Here is a 1,315-nt window from a genome sequence, read left to right as displayed (position 1 = left end):
CATCATGGCCGGGGGCGGGGGGTGGGGGGGGTGAGCCCTTTCCCCAGGTGGGCTTTAGCCTGGGGTCGGGGGAGATGGAAGCAGAGGAGATGTCCCACTGACTCTTCATCCTTGAAAGAAGCCAAGGTGCTCCTCCCCTGATTGTGACTGCATAAGAGCTGTCAGACACTCCCATTTTCTCTGTCCTGGTCTGGGGACTCATTCAGGATAGGTCAAAGCAGCCACAACCTAGATGTGATTCAGAGAACTAGACATGGTCAAGTCCTTCTGTGTCCCCGGGATGTGAACACTTTCCTCTCTGGGGACCAGTACCCACGGAGGAAAACATTGGTTTCCTGAGGGAGTGAGGACCGTGGGTAGGATCAAGATCTTTTTCATGCCTGGAATAGCCAAGAGATTGGGAGCTTACAGACAAGGCTGTGGGGAAGAATTCCTTGGCCTTCTTTTGAGATTCCTGCTTGGGCCCAGGAGAATCCTCCTTCTCCAGCTTCCAGTGTGAACTAAGAAAGTGAGACCCTCTCTTTGGAGAAGCTGGGATATTCCCAGCACAAGAAACCTCCACAGGCTTCTGCCTGGCTCAGGGCTAGCCTTTGTGGGGGGTGGGACTGGAGTTTCCCGAGAAGGGAACACAGGAGCCAGTCCTCCCCAGAGCTCTGACCAGCAGACCTCAGAGGGCCTGTGCTGTGTCGTTAGGATAGCTTGTTGTCTACACCTCATTAGTAAGTTTTGTCTGAATGTGTCCTCGCCGTTCATTGTCCAATTTGGTAACACTTATTTCGGTCCTGACCCCTTATGCTGCTGCTGGATTTGAGCTTCAGTGCAGGTGGAATAATGTTCAAATAAAGAAACACTTTATATCACCCATGCTGGCTTCTTCTCTGAGTTGGCCCCCAGGGGATCAAGAGGAGGTGAAATTCAACCTGACTCTCTGTACCAGGTTTGGTTGCATATTAACAGAGCTCTACTACTGAAATGTAACAGGTAGTTTATTTGCCCATCACGTGAAGTCTGGAGGTAGCCGGATCATGACCAGTCTGGCCCACAGGGTCATCAGGACCTAGGCTCCTCTTTCTGCAGTGCCATTTTTCAATCCTGGCTTCCATCCTCAGGGATACCTCATGGGCCAAGGTGGCTGCTGGGCCTCTAGTCACATGGTCCACATTTCATTTTAGGGAGACTTCTGGAAATCCCATAGGACTGACTTCAACAGCACACCTAGCTGAAATGTAGTCTGTGAACTGGGCGCATTACCACCCCCAAATAAAACAGGTTCTGTGACCAAGGAGAAAAGGGAGAATAGATGGAGTGGAAGGGA

This window comes from Pteropus medius, unplaced genomic scaffold, assembly GCF_902729225.1.
Source record: "Pteropus medius unplaced genomic scaffold, Ma_sr-lr_union100, whole genome shotgun sequence".
NCBI classification, from domain to species: domain Eukaryota; kingdom Metazoa; phylum Chordata; class Mammalia; order Chiroptera; family Pteropodidae; genus Pteropus; species Pteropus medius.
This window is presented reverse-complemented; position numbering follows the sequence as displayed.